The sequence below is a fragment of the Cetorhinus maximus genome, chromosome 28 (genome assembly GCF_964194155.1).
Source record: "Cetorhinus maximus chromosome 28, sCetMax3.hap1.1, whole genome shotgun sequence".
Taxonomy (NCBI): Eukaryota; Metazoa; Chordata; class Chondrichthyes; order Lamniformes; family Cetorhinidae; genus Cetorhinus; species Cetorhinus maximus.
The window spans coordinates 1,531,514-1,546,106 of NC_135906.1; the positions used below are offsets into that span (position 1 = coordinate 1,531,514).

Here is a 14,593-nt window from a genome sequence, read left to right on the forward strand (position 1 = left end):
GCATCACTCAGTCTGGCACCAATGAGCCTGTCCTGCCACTCAGCACAAGTTCAGTTCAACCAGATCAATGATGGAAAGCAGGACAATGCTCTGAATGACTTTTTCTTCTTTTCAGTTTCCCTTTCACCCTGTAGAGGGCAAAACTGCACCATTCCTGAAGACGCTGCAATACCAGGTCGATGTGTGGAATGGACGGAGAAAGATCCTGTTCCATCTCCCTGCTCCAAAAATAAATTTAATATTTGGTCCCCAGATAAAGGACGTATCGGATATTAAACTGATAAGAACAGATTTTTTTTTGAAAAATATACTTTATTCATAAAATATCTGGAGGAACATTCCAAAACATTTCAAAATCACCATCACAAAACTACAATCAGATTCAACTTTTACACATTGATCACAAGGTGCATCGATACAATCAATGAATATTACAATCATTTCAATATGGTCAATGCAGACAATCAGACAAAAGTATTGGAGTTATCAACATACATCATGTTGCTCTCTGAGGTGCTTCAATATAATTAGTATTCACTGCAGACATTCATTTGGAGCTGTACAGCCCGAGGGGCTCTCAACATTTCCCAGTCCCTGGGTGCACTGTGGCAGAAAGGTCTTAGACAGCGACCCTTCCCCATTGCGCCTTTGCGGTGGCTGCCCCAAGCTTTAGTGCGTCCCTCAGCACGTAGTCCTGGACCTTGGAACGTGCCAGTCTGCAACACTCGGTCGGGGACAACTCTTTGCGCTGGAAGTCCAACAAGTTTCAGGCAGACCAAAGAGCGTCTATCACCGACGTCCAGACCTTCTTTGCAAAGGCACAACCACAAGGAGGTGAACAACGGTCTTGTCCCCACCACAGCCACCTCAAGGGGAACGTGCAGAGGGGGTGAGACTCCTGCCGTGTTGCGGAATCCCTCCCCAAATCTCATTTTGAGAGCACATCCACCATGTTTGTCCAGACTCTCCCATGTACTGTCATCAAAGCCCTTTGTAATGGAGGACAGGAAGGACTGGGACTCCGTACTGTCTGTGGGCTTCACGTCATACAATCCGACATAAAAGGATTTGCTGATCCTCAAAATGTCGGACTGCGATGACTTTACTGAGCCGTCTTCTTCCTTCAGGCTGCTGATCACAGAGCTCTCTCTGTGTACCTTTTGGAAGAAGAAACGTGAGCACGTCTCATCCTGCTCCACGGAGCGGACTCTGGACCGGAAGATGATCTTGGAGGCCTCCGAGGCAAAGAGCGAGGCTTGCTGGCCCTTCACCTCTTGGAGCTCCTCCTTGACATCGACCCCCATCGACTGCAGCTGGAGCAGGTTTTTCTGGAGACAGGAAACGTTCCCCCAGCCTCTCCCTCTCTCTCTTGCCTTCTGAATACCTTTGAGGGTGAAAACCTCTTCATGTTACTAACAAAAACACATGAACATATGAATTAGCAACAGGAGTCGGCCTCTCAGCCCTTCAAGCCCACTTTGCCACTCAATAAGCTCCCGGCTGATCTGATTGTAATCTCATTTCCACATTACCCCCTACCCTCGATAACCTTTCACCCACTTACTTCTCAATAATTAAAAATATTCAACGATTCTGCTTCCATCGCCTGTTGAGGAAGAGAATTCCAAAGTCTCACGACCCTCTGAGAGAAAAGAATTTCCCCTCACCTCTGTCTTAAACAGTGGCCCCAAATACAAGATTCTCCCACAAGAGGAAACATCCTCTCCACATCCACCCTCTCAAGGCCCCTCAGCTTCTTGTATGTTTTAATCAGGTCGCCTCTTACTCTTCTGAACTACAGCAGATACAGGCCTAGCCTGTCCAATCCTTCCTCATAAGGCAATCCGCCCAATCCAGGTACTAGTTGGGTAAACCGTATCTGAATGGCTTCCAACGCATTGACATTCTTCCTCAAATAAGGAGACCAATAGTGTACACAGTGCTCCAGATGGGGTCACACCAATGCCCTGAATAACTGAAGCATCAGCTCTCTACTTTTCTATTCAACAGTGAGGCCCGAGTGCGCAGGCGCAACTGTTGCTGACGCCTTTCCAGTCAGCGGAAGGAGTTACAGTATTTTCAGTGGTAGCAATAGAATCAACATCAGTGCTGCCTCTATTAAATAGCTCAAGGAACGCTGCTTATGGAAAACAAAGAAAAGATTGCTTTCTATTATTCTGCCTGATTGCGTTGGTTGATCTTAGATTTTTCCTTTCTGATTGTGCAATTTAATTAACGGTAACTCGAAGCATAACCATACCAGTGCACTTTCAAACGCTATTTGGGCCCAATTTCCAGATGACAGTCGAACCGGAATTGTCCCGGCCTGTTTCTGTGCTGTAAACTTGTGTGCAGACGACTGAGATGATATTTACACCAGGGAATGGAAAGAAACATTAAAGAATTTCAAGACATCAGCAAAAAAAATGTCAATGTGAAAAGCTAAGACACTGATGTGAGGGGGGCAGTGAGACAACTGAAAACAAAGAGGACATGTCGCTAAAGTCTGAATTTAAAATAGAAAATTCTGGTCAAACAGGTTAGGGACAGTTGTAAAAAACAACACAGCTTCCCCCCCTCCCCCACCCACCCAGCCAAAAGCTGTTTACAGAATGTCTGTGAAAAGAGCTACGCAGAGATTTAAAGAGACACTCCATTCAGCTGACTAAAAGTATCTTCACTTACATCAGTATAGCTCCAAACTCACGATCCAGCTCCATTTACTCCTGTGCTTCACTTGCTGACTCTGTAGCCTCTCAAGCAGAAGGTTGTGGGTTCAAATCTCACTCCAGAGATTTGTGCACTTAATCCAAGCTGACAGTCCTGTTGGAGGAGATCGGAAATCAAGGCTTTAACAAGTAGCTGAAAAAGATCCCAGGTACGATTCAAGCTGGGGAATTCTCCCTGGTTTCCTGCTGAACATTTATTCTTCAACCAACATCAGTTAAAAGAGGTTATTTGTCATTATCCCGCTGTTGTATATGGGTCCTTGCTGGGTACAAAATAACTGCCACACTTACAACAGCAAAACACATTTCAACACTTCAAAAGTGCTTCATGGAGTAAAGTGTTTGGAATATTCAGTAATGAGCAGAAACAGAATATCTCTGTGATAATACACACAGAAAATGATGGAAATACACAGCAGGTTTTCAGCCTCTGTGTGGAGTAACAGAGTTAACGTTTCAGGTTGTGATGAAAGGTCATTCACCTGAAAAGTTCACTCAGTTTCTCTCTCCAAAGTGATCAAGGGAAGCATCAAGAGGTTTTTCATCCTCAAAGGCACCCAGAAAGCTAGAAAGGAACAGAGGGAAATGTCCCGACTCCAGAAAAACATGCAGAATCTGCTCTGGCTGCAGTCGATGGGGGTCGATGTCAAGGAGGAACTCCAAGAGGTGAAGAGCCAGCAAGCCTCGCTCTTTGCCTCGGAGGCCTCCAAGATCATCTTCTGTTCCAGGGACTAAGGCCCTTGAGTCCTTCGAGAAGAGTAAAACTCCTGGAAGCGACGGCTTGCTGGCGGAGTTGTATTCGGCTCTGTGGGACTTGATCGGCCCAGACCTGCTAGGGGTGTACGAGAGTATGCTCCTGGCCGGCAGTATGTCAGAATCCATGAGGAAAGGCATCATCACCCTCATCTACAAGCACAAGGGGGAAAGGGAGGAAATTAGAAATTGGTGACCCATTTCACTGTTGAATGTGGACTATAAGCTTCTGTCCAAGGTCATCGTCAATCGGGTCAAATCCGCTCTGGAATTGGTGATCCACCCTGACCAGACCTGCACTGTGCCGGGCAGGAAGATCTTTGACAGCCTGGCGCTGCTCAGGGATACGATTGCCTATGTACAGGACAGGGGTGTGGATACCTGCCTCATCAGCTTGGATCAGGAGAAGGCCTTTGACAGAATATCGCACACCTACATGGTGGATGTGCTCTCCAAAATGGGGTTTGGGGACGAAATTCGCAACTGGATCCAACTGCTCTACACTAACATCAGTAGCGCAGTCTCAATCAATGGGTGGGAAACAGATAGCTTTCCCATTAAATCTGGAGTCAGGCAGGGCTGTCCTCTCTCGCCTGTCCTGTTTGTGTGTTGCATAGAACCCTTTGCTGAGTCCATCAGGAAGGATCCGGGCATAAGAGGAGTGACGATCCCAGGCAGTGGAGGCACTCAGGTCAAAGCCTCCCTGTACATGGACGATGTCGCCGTCTTCTGCTCGGATCCACTGTCGGTGCGCAGACTGATCCACATCTGCGACCAGTTTGAACTAGCCTCGGCAGCCAAGGTAAATCGTGGGAAGAGCGAGGCCATGTTCTTTGGGAACTGGGCTGACCGATCCTTTGTCCCCTTCACCGTCAGGGCTGACGGCCTGAAGGTGCTGGGGATATGGTTCGGAGGGTCCGGGGCATGTGTTAGAAACTGGAAGGAATGAGTGGCAATGGTAATAAGAGCACTGGGCATGCACCCAAACCCATTCTTAGGAAGGATGAGTGCCCATGAGTAGCATGTTGGCATGGGTCAGTGTGGAGAACAGTTAGGGGCTGGCCATCCCCCATGGACCTCAGGGGTGTTACAGTCAGTGGCAGCTGCCAATGATGCCGAAGTTCGCCAAGGGGGTGAGCCCTGGCTGCATGGACTGAGTGCCTTGCGGGTCGAGTGCCACGAATCGGATGTGCCCTGCGAGATGGTCCTCAGCTGGGGTTGGACTGGCTGCAATGGCGCTGCAGGTAGAGAGTGGACTCACTGCTCCTCTATACTTTCAGGAGAAGACATCCCATAACAATATTGAGAGGTCACAGACTGGCGGGGAACCCCACACCTCCTCATCCTCACTCACTATAAGCAGAAGGCCTTGGAACTCGAGGGGCAGCAAGTACCTCGGTCAACCAGCCATGGTGAGGTTGGGGTATCAGACGAAGGTCAGAGTGCAGCGCACTGAGGTGAGAACTTCAGCTTGTGCAACCATTCTAGTGTAGCCTCTTCATTGATGTGCGCCTCGAACCTGGAGTCCCCATTGACAATCAAAAGACGAGGGCACCATGAAGCAGATCTCCGTTGTCTCACCAGGGTGCCTGGCATGTACAGTGAGAGTCTGATGACTTTCACTAACAACATGTTCATCTTCTCCCTTTTGGGTTCAGCAGCAGGCGCTCGCACTCAGGACCCTGAAGGGCCACCCCTGACCCCGGAAGATCACCATGTTCCCCACGCGCCTGCCTCACACCCGCTCTGTCAAGCAGGCACCAGCGCAGATACCAGCATTAAATGGCCGTCCAGTATCTCAGTGCACATTGGTGAGGGAACTTCACACTCGTTTGAGGTGCAGGCAGAGGCAGAGAGTGCCCAGGGTGCTGGCAGTCGGAGGACTGCTGGAGACCAGGACGATGCTCAGTCGAAGGCTGATGATGAGCCTCTGGAGTCGTCCATTAGGAAGCAGATGCTGGACGTCCAGCGGGGTGTGCGGGAGGATCTAGCGGAGATCTATGAGGGTATGTGCGCCATGGTCTCCGTTATGGAGGAGTCCATGCGGAGCATGACCACTGAGCGCACTGCCTCAGCCAAGGAGAGAGTGGCGACTGTCAGGGAGAGGCTGCCCCAGGGACAGGATCAGGGGTCCCTGGGGATACACTCGGACCTGCAAGCGCTCACACCGGCAATGACCTCAGGTGGTCAGTGTCCGTGTGTGAGATGGATGGGGTACCCAGTATACCAGCTAGGTGCCCGTCCATCAATGGTGAGCAGGGAGGTCCTGAGTGACCTCACGTTGGCGCACGAGCTGCCTGTTGTCTCTGCGGGCTCCTCTCAGGGCTCTACGGATGATGGCAGCAGCCCCTCTGCCCCTCTGCCAGTGACCGTGGCATCTGATGAGGCTGCGGCGACTGGGGAGATGGCAGCCATGGCACTGGCCGCTCCCTCCCAGGTGGGGACAGCACAGGCTCCACTGGCCAGAGGACGACCGCCAAGGTCACCCAGGCCAACAAGGCAGCAGAGTCAGCAGGCTGCCTCCAATGCCAGTGCCAGCGAGGGGGCAGCACCTAGACATAGCACCCACAAATGTAAATTTAAAGCACCTTAAGCACAAGATGGTCTTGTCACGGGTGATGTTTTGTTCCCCCATTTTGCTTTGAGTTTTTTAATGGTGTGACAAACAACACCGGTTAATGTTCAGTTCAGGAATCTGTCACCTGCAACATTAAATGACATTTGATTTTGTGTTATTGGCCTGAGTTTGCTTCATTTGTTCTGCAGGTGCAGCGTAGGCCAATGTTTAATGATGCACCGAAATATCGCGAGAGTGCGCGTTGACGTTGGGACGCTCGGCTGATGTCAACATGTTTCATTTCAGGCTCGAGCGAATCGGACACGCGCCCGCCCACCAAGCCAAAAATTCTGCCCATTGAGTTCAGTCTTTAACCTATTTTGGGCAGTGAAAGAAGTTGTTTTGGACAATGGAGCCCCAAATCCTGGAAAACCGTTCATACAAAAGCACCATTCACTTGCAAATACACCTCTCCACCACTCTCTCTCTCTCTCTCTCACTCCACTGCAGCTTTTACCTCACAACATTTTAAACCAGTTCTCTGCTGCCGCTGCTGATACCGCTCTTAAAAGTACAGCAAGCTCCCAGCTCAAAGCTCATAGACTTTACACAGCTGCTGACAAGCGTCTAAATTCACGATCACACAATGGTTACGGTGCATAAGCAGGCCAATCGGCCCATCGTGTCTGTACTGGCTCTCTGAATGAGCATCTCAATACCCAGTGCCATTCTCCTGCCCTCACCCAATAACCCTACAGATTGTTTCTTTTCAACTAATTATCTAATTCCCTCTTGAATGCTTTGATTGAACCACACTCTCAGTCAGTGCATTCCGGACCCTAGCCACTCACGGTGTGAAATCGGTTTCTCTTATGTCACTTCTGCTTCTTTTACCCGTTGCTTTAAATCTGTATCCCCTCATTTTCGATCATTTCACAAGTGGGGACAATTTCTCCCTATCTACTCTCTCCAGACCTCTCATGACTTTCAATACCTCTATCAACTCTCTTCTCAGCCTTCTTTTCTCTCAGGAAAACAGTCTCAACGTCTCCAATCTTACTCCGTAACTGATCTTCCACATCCCTCTTCGGCACTCTCTCCAATGCCTTCACATCCTCCCTAAAATGTGGTGCCCAGAACTGTACGCAGTACTCCAGCTGTGGTCTAACTCGTGTCTTATACAAGCCCCTATTAATAAAGCCTAGGATACTGAACGCTGTGTTAACTGCTCTCTCAACTTGTCCTGCCACCTTTAATGACTTATGCAAATACACACCCAGGTCCATCTGTGTCGACGCCCCCTTTATTTTGTGCTGTCTCTCTATGTTCTTCCTACCAAAATGCATCAGCTCATATTTCTCCACACTGAACTTCATCTGCCACATATCCGCCCATTCGACCAACTAGTCTGTGTCCTTTTCAAGTTCTCCACTGCCCTCTTCACGGTTCACAGTTGCTTCCAAGTTTTGTATCGTCTGCAAATTTTGAAAAATTTTCCTCTACTCTAAGGTCTAAACCATTCATATATATCAGGAAAAGCAAGGGTGCAATACTGACCCCTGGGGAACTCCACTACAAACCCGCCTCCAGCCCTAAAATCATCCATTAACTATTACTCTCTGTTTCTTGTCACTCAGTCAATTTTCTATCCACATTGCTACTGTCTGTTTTATTCCATGAGATATAACTTTTCTCACAAGTCTGTGTGGCACTGTATCAAATGCCTTTTGGAAGTCCATGTACACCACATCAACAGCATCACCTTCACCAACCCTCTCTGTTACCTCTTCAGAAAATTTCAGCAAGTTAGGGAAACGCCATTTTCCCTTAAGAAATCCATGCTGGCTCTTCTTAATTAACCCGCATTTGTCCCTGAATTTTCCGTGCCCGCTGGTGGTGGGCATGATAGGTGGCGCGATCGGTTTCACGATGGTGGGAAGGCAGGTTGTGATTGTCCGCTCAGCCCGCCAACGACAGGCCGCGTTTCCCACCATCGGTCATCGGGAACCTCATTGTAATACACCAGCATATCATTATCAGGCCATCCCGCCAGGCTCTTGCACCCCCGCTGGATCATCCGTCCACGTCAGCGGGAAAGCACGCTGACGTGTTTCACAACAGCACAGAGGTGACGTGCACTTGGCGGCTGCACTTTGGGTAAACTGGAGGTGAGTGAACAGCTCACTGGGGTTGCCTGTTGCTTTCCAGGCTTCAGGGGCACAGGGGGGGTCGGGGGTGTGTGCTGCCCTGCCTCGGAGGCGACTTTTGTGGGTGAGGGGGAGTGGGGGGCAAGTGCAGCCTTGCCGTTGAGGTGACTGGTGGCTGAGGGTCATCGTTTGCTGTGCCCTTTACAACCTGGCGCTCCAACAGGGAGACGAGCTGGCTGAGGAGGAGCTGGAGGAGCTGCAGACCTCCTCCGATGAGGAGGACGCCGAAGGGGATGAGGCTGAGGAGGTCCTCGGAGGCGGCGATGACGGGGATGAGGACCTCGCACAGGCTAGACGAGGCAGGCACGCTCGGGAGGCCCTCATAGTTGCTAGATTTGTGGAGGATGATGATGACATGCAGTGAGGAGACACCATAGTCCCTCACATCACATTTGTGAACGTTTGGCTTCCATCTGGCTTATGGCAGAATGTGAGAATGCTTCTGTCATGGAGACGCAGGGGAGGCCCTAATAGTCACTCAATTGCAGGGAGATGATGATGACCATGCACTGCGCACACTCCATAAATCTTCACACAGCTTCTGAGAATGTTGCTCCAGCAACTGTGACATGAACGAGTCCTTTGCAGCCCCTGCCCTGAGCTTTAGTGCGTCCCTCAGCACATATTCCTAGACCTTGGAATGTGCCAGTCTGCAACAATCCGTCGGGGACAACTCTTTGCACTGGAAGACCAATAGGTTTCAGGCCAAAGAGCATCCTTCACCGAGTTGATGATCCTCCAGCTGCAGTTGATGTTTGTCTCAGTGTGTGTCCCTGGGAACAGCCCGTAGAGCACAGAGTCCTGTGTCACAGAACTGCTCGGCATGAACCTCGACAGAAACCACTGCATCTCTCTCCAGACCTTCTTTGCAAAGGCACAATCCACAAGGAGGTGAACAACGGTCTCTTCCCCACCACAGCCACCTCGAGGGCAACGTGCAGAGGGGGTGAGAATGCAGGCGTTTGGGAAGGATGTGACTTGGGGGAGGTTGTGACAAAGCGGTATTGTCACTGGACTAGTTATCCAGCGACTCAGCATAGTGCTCTGGGGAGCCGGGATCAAATCCCATCACGGTAAATGGTGGAATTTGAATTCAATAAAAATCTGGAATTATAATTCTAATGATGACCATGAAACCATTGTTGATTGTTGTAAAAACCCACCTGGTTCACTAATGTCCTTCAGGGAATGAAACCCGCTCTCCTTAGTGCTCTGGCCTACATGTCACGCCAGATCCACAGCAATGTGACTCTTAAATACCCTCTGAAATGGCCCAGCAAGACACTCATTGTATCAAACCGCTAAAATGTCAAAACAGAATGAAGCGGGACTGACCACCCGGCATGGACCTAGACACCGGAAATGACAATGGCAATCTCAGCGCTGTCGACCTGGCAAAGTTCCCCTTAGTAACCTGCGGGGGCTGGTGCCAAGATTGGGATAGCTGCCTCACAGACGAGTCAAGCAACAATCTGACATGGTCATACTCTGAATCATAGCTTACAGGTAATGTCCCAGACACCAGCATCACCATCCCTGGTTATGTCCTGTCCCACTGGCAGGATTATACCCAGTAGAGGCAGTAGCACAGTGGTATACAGTCAGGATGGAGTTGGTCTGGGAGTTCTCAACATTGACTCTGGACTCTGAAGTCTTATGGCATCAGGTCAAACATGGACAAGGAAACCTCCTGCTGATTAGCACCTACCACCCCTCTCAGCTGAAGAATCAGTGTTCACCAATGTTCAGCACCACTTGGAAGAAGCACTGAGGGTGGCAAGGGTGCAGAATGTACTCTGGGTAGGAGACGGCAATGTCCATTTCGCCAAGAGTGGCTCGGTAGCACCACTACTGACCGAGCTGGCCGAGTCCTAAAGGACATAGCTGCTAGACTGGGTCTGTGGCAGGTGGTGAGGGAACCAACAAGAGGGGAAAGCATACTTGACCTCATCCTCACCAACCTACCTGCTGCAGAAGCATCTGTCCATGACAGTATCAGTAGGAGTGAGCACCACACGGTCCTTGTTGAGACAAAGTCCCATCTTCACATTGAGGATACCCTCTATTGTGTTGTGTAGCACTACCACTGTGCTAAATGGGATGGATTTCAAACAGACCTAGCAACTCAAGACTGCATCCATGAGGCTCTGTGGGCCATCAGCAGCAGTAGAATTGTACCCGAAACAATCTCTAACCTCATAAACCGGCAAGTTCCCTGCTCTGCCATTACCATCAAGCCAGGGGTTCAACCCAGGTTCATTGAAGAGTGCAGGGGGGCATGTCAGGAGCAGCTCCAGGCATACCTAAAAATGAGGTGTCAACCTGGTGAAGCTACATCACAGGACGACTTGCGAGCCAAACAGCATAAGCAGCAAATGACAGACAGAGTCAAGTGACTGACCTTGATATCAAGACAGCATTTGACCAAGTGTGGAGCGGAGCACATCAGTGTAAAAGATAAGGCTGAAGCACTTGCAATAATCTTCAGCCAGAAATGCCGAGTGGATGATCCATCTCGACCTCCTTCTGAGGTCCTCAGCATCACAGATGCCAGTTTTCAGCCAAAGCGATTCACTCCACTTGATATCAAGAAATGGCTGAAGACACTGGATACTGCAAAGGCTATGGGCCCTGACAATATTGCGGTAATGGTACTGAAACTTGTGCTCCGGAACATGCCGTGCCCCTAGCCAAGCTGTTCTAGTACAGCTACCACACTGGCATCTACCCGTCAATGTGGAAAATTGCCCAGGTATGTCTTGTACAGACAAATCAGGGCAAACGCAACCCAGCCAGTTACCGCCCCATCACTCTACTCTCGTTCATCAGTAAAGTCATGGAAGGGGGTCATCAACTGCGCAATCAAGCGGCCATTGCTTAGCAATAACCTGCTCACTGACAGGTTTGGGTTTGGCCAGGGTCACTCAGCTCCTGGCCTCATTACAGCCTTGGTTCGAGCATGGACAAAAAAGCTGAACTCCTGAGGTGACGTGAGAGTGACTGACCTTGATATCAAGACAGCATTTGACCGAGTGTGGAATCAAGGAGCCCGATCAAATCTGGAGACGATGGGAAATGGGGGGAAGCTCTCCGCTGGTTGGAGTCATACCCAGCACTAGGGAAGATGGTTGTGGTTGTTGGAGGTCAATCATCTCAGTTCCAGGACAACAGTGCAGGAGTTCCTCAGGGTAGTATCCTCAGCTCAACCATCTTCAGCTGCTTCATCAATGACCTTCCGTCCATCAAAAGGTCAGAAGCGGGGACGTTCGCTGATGATTTCACAATGTTCAGGACCGTTCGTGTCTCCTCAGTTACTGAAGCAGCCCATGTCCAAATGCAGCAAGACCTGGACAATATCCAGGCTTGGGCTGACAAGTGGCTAGTAACATTTACGCCACATAAGTGCCAAGAAATTACCACCTCCAACAAGAGAGAATCTAACCATCACCCCTTGACATTCAATGGCATTGCCATCGCTGAATCACCCACTATCAATGTGCTGGGGGTTACCATTGACCAGAAAATGAACTGGACTACCATCTCAATACTGTGGCTGCAAGAGCAGGTCAGAGGCCAGAAATCCTGCGCCGAGTAACTCACCTTCTGACTCCCCAAAGTCTGTCCACTACCTACAAGGCATAAGTCAGGAGTGTGATGGAATACGCTCCAATTGCCTGGGTGAGTGCCGCTCCAACAACACTCCAGAAGTTTGACACCATCCAGGACAAAGCAGACCGCTTAATTGGCACCCCATCCACAAACATTCACTCCCAACACCACCAACGCACAGCGGCACCAGTCTGTACCTTCTGCTAGATGCACAGCAGGAACTCCCCAAAGTTTCTTAGGCAGCACCTTGCAAACCCACGACCACTACCATCTGAAGGACAAGGACAACGGACACATGGGAACACCCCCACCTACAGATTCCCCTCCAATCCACTCACCATCCTGGCTTGGAAATATGTCACCGTTCCTTCACTGTCGCTGGATCCAAATCCTGGAAGCGCTCCCTAACACAATGTGGGTGTATCCACAGCACATGGACTGCAGCGGTTCAAGAAGGCAGCTCAGCACCACCTTCTCAAGGGCAATTAGGAATGGGCAATAAATGCTGGTCTAGCCAGTGATACCCACGTCCTGTGTAAATGAATGAAAAAAGACTGGAAGAGCCTTTCTCACCACCGGCCAAGCCAAGTCTTGCTGGAAGCTGTGTAAAACCCCTCGGGCTGTATGTTTAACATGAAATGAATGCTGTAATGTAACCTGTAACTCTAAGTGTAGTGAGGCACCCTGTATGGAATGAAACTGATGTGTTAAATTTGAACTGTTCTGGAATGTAGCTTTACACATTTTATGAAACAAAATGTACTTTTTCACAAGCTTAGAGATCAACAGCAAATCAAGTACAGTGACTGTTGTTTACTGGGCTGAGGGGAGGAGTCAAGGTGTTGGGCTTCTCTCTGTCCCTGATATCTGATCGATTCAGCAGCCTGGAATGTTTATTCAAATTCAGTGTGAGGAAAAGACCAGACTAGGAGCAGTGAGCGAAGAGAGTAGCGGCATTTTAATTTCCGCATGGATGTTACTGATACAAGCCTTGATTGAAACAATCAAAGGTGAGCAGCCACTGCTGAGGACAGAAATACCGAGTGTTGATCTATCACGGAGCACTCACAAGAATTGACCAGCCCAGTGCATTGCCAGGAGGAACCTGAAAACTGTGCTAAGCACAAGAGACCAAGACAAATTCAATTGAAAAGAGGAAAGCTGAGATCTGGGAGAATTGAGCAGCAAAGACACTCAGGTAAGCATGCTAGTTTGAAGATCAAGTTCAAAATGTTGTGCAAGATGTATTTACAGCGCAGATAATTTTCACTTTCCTAGAACAAGCCTTTTCCTTTCTGCAAGTTGCTCAATCTGCACGGTTGTTCTTTTCTGCTGCCCCTTCCCACTCACCTTGCCTGTCGCACAGGGGCTTCATGAAATGATGGGGAGATGATTAAAAGTAAAGTGAGAGGAAATTGGTGCAACCTGGCAGATATTGTTCTGTGCTCACAAGTGATTTTGTTCCCAAGTTTGCCTTGCATTCAAATGCAGGTTGAGGTTGAAAAATTCCTAAAATGTTGTAGAAAATAACCTTGGAGAAGGACGGATAAACATTGTAAAAATGGAATCTCAAGTGATTGTGAAGGAAATAATGGTGTGACGGCAAAAGTTGATAATTTGTCTCATTGTATTGCACGGCCTCAATTGGGCTGAGCTGTGTCATGTTGCAGCTTCTGTAATTTTGAGATTGTTTTCCGAATGTCCGGCAGTAAAGCTTTTTTTAATAGTTTACTGTCGGCCCCACATGAAGCGTCTGGGTCCTGATTTGCACATGTAAGGGAGCCATCCACTCCAACAGGTCTTGTCTCGCTTTAGCTGTTGCCCCCATCCCCCACCAGGTTCCACCTCATGGCTAGGGGAGGGGTGCTGCTGAGGTGGGATTCTTTTGAAGAACCGAAACGTTTTTTGTGAAAAATATACTTTATTCATAAAATATCTGGAAGAACATTCCAAAATATTTCAAATTCACCATCACAAAAAGTACAGTCAGATTCAACTTTTACACATGGATCACCAGGTGCATCAATACGATCAATGAATATTACAATCATTTCAATCTGGTCATTACAGACAATCAGACAATGGGGTTGGAGTTATCAACATCCATCAAGTTGCTCTCTGAGGTGCTTCAATACAATTATAATACAATTAGCATTCAATGCATTCAATGCATTGTGAGCTGGACAGCCCGAGGGGCTCTGATTTAAAGCAACTGGCAGAAGAAGCAAAAACGATTTGAGAGAAAGCTTTTTCACACAGAGTGGCTAGGGTCCAGAACGCACTGACTGAGAGTGTGGTTCAATCAAAGCATTCAAGAGGAAATTAGATAATTAGTTGAAAAGAAACAATCTGTAGGGTTACTGGGAGAAGGTAGGAGAATGACACTCGGTATTGAGATGCTCATTCAGAGAGCCAGTACAGACACGATGGGCCGATTGGCCTGCTTATGCACCGTAACAATTGTGTGATCGTGAATTTAGACGCTTGTCAGCAGCTGTGTAAAGTCTATGAGCTTTGAGCTGGGAGCTTGCTGTACTTTTAAGAGCGGTATCAGCAGCGGCAGCAGAGAACTGGTTTAAAATGTTGTGAGGTAAAAGCTGCAGTGGAGTGAGGGAGAGAGAGAGAGAGAGAGAGTGTATTTGCAAGTGAATGGTGCTTTTGTTTGAACGGTTTTCCAGTATTTGGGGCTCCATTGTCCAAAACAACTTCTTTCACTGCCCAAATGAGGCTAAAGACTG

The 14,593-nt window shown here is 48.8% G+C and overlaps 1 protein-coding gene and 1 pseudogene across 1 annotated transcript in view; both read right to left on the reverse strand.

Moving 5' to 3' along the window:
• The window catches only part of LOC144668726 (EVI5-like protein), a 436,360-nt gene that overhangs the window by 317,722 nt on the left and 104,045 nt on the right, over positions 1-14,593 (reverse strand). The window lies entirely within an intron of this gene.
• Positions 139-309, reverse strand: LOC144669202 (U2 spliceosomal RNA; annotated as a pseudogene).